Source organism: Austrofundulus limnaeus, unplaced genomic scaffold (assembly GCF_001266775.1).
Source record: "Austrofundulus limnaeus strain Quisiro unplaced genomic scaffold, Austrofundulus_limnaeus-1.0 Scaffold200, whole genome shotgun sequence".
In the NCBI taxonomy this organism is placed as follows: domain Eukaryota; kingdom Metazoa; phylum Chordata; class Actinopteri; order Cyprinodontiformes; family Rivulidae; genus Austrofundulus; species Austrofundulus limnaeus.
The window spans coordinates 456427-458921 of NW_013952602.1; the positions used below are offsets into that span (position 1 = coordinate 456427).

The 2495-nt window shown below is 38.4% G+C and overlaps 1 protein-coding gene across 4 annotated transcripts in view; it reads left to right on the top strand.

The window, feature by feature from the left end:
* The first annotated feature begins 120 nt into the window (after positions 1-120).
* tspan4a (tetraspanin 4a) overlaps positions 121-2495 on the top strand; it is a 270357-nt gene continuing 267982 nt past the window's right edge. For 2 of the 4 annotated variants that reach the window (XM_014018733.1, XM_014018737.1), the window contains exons 1-2: positions 121-361; positions 583-734. The gene's annotated coding sequence lies outside the window, so the exon portion shown is untranslated. The remainder of the gene's footprint in view (positions 362-582; positions 735-2495) is intronic. The other 2 variants (XM_014018734.1, XM_014018738.1) reach the window with 1 other exon arrangement.

A 2495-nucleotide genomic window follows, 5' to 3' on the forward strand; every position in this document is an offset into this window, starting at 1 on the left:
TGTGCAACCAAAGCAAGGATTATTTCATCCAGGATCACACGTAAATCGTTGGTTACGTATTGTAACCCCAGATTCTATGAGTGTAAGCGCAGCCCTCTAAGGATATCGCAGATGGGTACCCCCGCGCATCTGCGATAGCCTTAGAGGGCTGCGCTTACACTCATAGAATCTGGGGTTACAATACGTAACCAACGATTTACGTGTGATCCTGGATGAAATAATCCTTGCTTTGGTTGCACATAAGAGGAGGCGCACATGTTTTCATGGTAACAAGTTCTCTGAAACTAGCTTGATCCAGTCCACATCTGTCTGCTATGTGGGTGTGCTTTTTTCCCAAAATTAAGCCATAATCATCAAAATGGTAAGAACTAAAGTCTTGAAATATTTCATTCTATGTTTAATGAATCTATGTAATATATGCGTTTCACTTTTAGAGCTGACTAACAAGAAACATTGAACTTTTCCACAATATTCTAATTTTTGGAGACGCACCTGTTTCTTTCCTCTCTGTTTCATTGCTATACCCGCATTGTCCACTAGATGTCCTCATGCAATCATCTCTATTTTATTTTGACGGGTCAGCGACAGTCACACGTGCTGCATGTTGAGTGAGTGAGTTAGTGAGGAGGAGGAGGAGGAGAAGAGCGAGTCTGAGGAAAAAAAGGATCAACTTCAGAAGTTTTGTCATGCACTAAGTTTGGAAGAAGGACAGCAGAGGGTCAGACAAGCGAGGGGTAAGATTTTTTCCACACATTTATACACATGTCAACCTCATGTCAACCTCTTGTCTACTGTTTGCTTCTTAAATTTACTCATTACTGGGTAACCTCGACACAGACAACAGTGATCCTGTAATGTAGAGTTAACTTTGATAAATTGTGAGCTTTTTGTGGGGTGAGTTTGTTTGATTACACGGGATGAACTACATCCAGATCCCATTCATCTTGAGTGAATTTGTTAATGGGTGTTGCACTCGGTTTGTTCAAGGGTTGGATTACATTAATCATACTTAACTCTGTGTGGCTAGCGCATTTAAACCCCCCTCATTAATGCTTTGTTTTCTTGTTTGTTGTTGTTTTATTATTTCTGTTGAATTGTGGAAACAAGCTGATGTGTGAGAAAGGCGCCCTCTGATTGGCTGAGGAATGTTTTCCTGGGTTTGGTTAAAACAGACAGAAATAAACTTGCGGAGAGAAACATTTCAGAATACCATCCATTCCTTGAGCTATCCCCTCCCAGCAGGTTTTTTTTCCCCTCCCTTTGGGGTTACAGGATCTTAAGGCCTTGCTGACTTCTCAAAGTCGTGGTTGGCTGGCAAAGTGCAGAGGAATTTGCTGCCATACAATGTGCCCTTATGTTAGGTTAGCAGGAGGAGCATGGAGCTGTTCCATATTACATGTAGCACATTAAAAATGCATGGTATATATAAAGTAGGCAAGAAGACCGAAATAAAATGAAATATGCCCTAAAAAATAAAAATAAAAAAATCCCCGAGACATTTGTTTGTGTTTCCTGATCTTGTGCTTGTCTTGTCAGATTTCATCTAATAATTGCTGCATTTATTTGACTCGAGAGTTGAAAAAAGCGCAGCGTAGCTGTCAAAAACCATCAAACTAAATAAAAAAAAAAAAGATGTCTTCATCTCTGAAATCACAGGAAATTATTTTCCTGTTTGGACTGATTCTGAACAGCCTCTGAATTCTCTTGTAGTGAAAAGCAACAATTTATGTTTTTGACTAAAACCACAACAGAAGAAAGTCAGCTATAACTACAAAATGTTTTTTAATGTCTGCCGGAAAAACAGCGTTTGCACTTACAGTAGTTAGACTTGTCTTCGTTTTTGAGAAAAGCGTTCAACTTTCTCCCATCAGCTCCAACATAATCTTCACAATCTGCAGTTCGCAGCACTTGTAGGTAAAAGGATGTTTACAATACTGAGACAATGAAACTGTATTCAGAGGAGCTGTTGACTTCTGTAATGTTTAGTAATTTAAGCTACATGAGATTTTTCGCCTGAAGAAACCAGACTAAAGCATTCATCTTTTTTCACACAGTTTCTCCATTTTTGCTTTATCTTTGTTTAAAACTAATGACATGGTGAAACCTGTTGTGCGTTTGTACTGAAAACTATTAGAAGCTGATAAAGACCTAATCCTTTTAAATTTTGTTCTAATTGAAAGAACTGAAAGCGGTTGTAATTGATTTATCCCTGTACTGTATATAAAAATCTATAATGGAGTCAAACAATGTTTTTGTTGCTCAGTAAGGCTGCCACGATTAATCGATTAATCGACGACTAATCGATTATTTAAAAAATCGATGACTAATTTAATAATCGATTAATCATTTTCTTTTTTGTTGTTGTTGTTCTTTACTTTGTTTTTCTCTCCAAACTGCTTTGACACCTTCCACTGCCACATCTACCTTTCTGTCCTTGACACACATGCACAGTAGTGGTAACTGGGGTGGGCCGTGGACGTCACAAGACATTATAC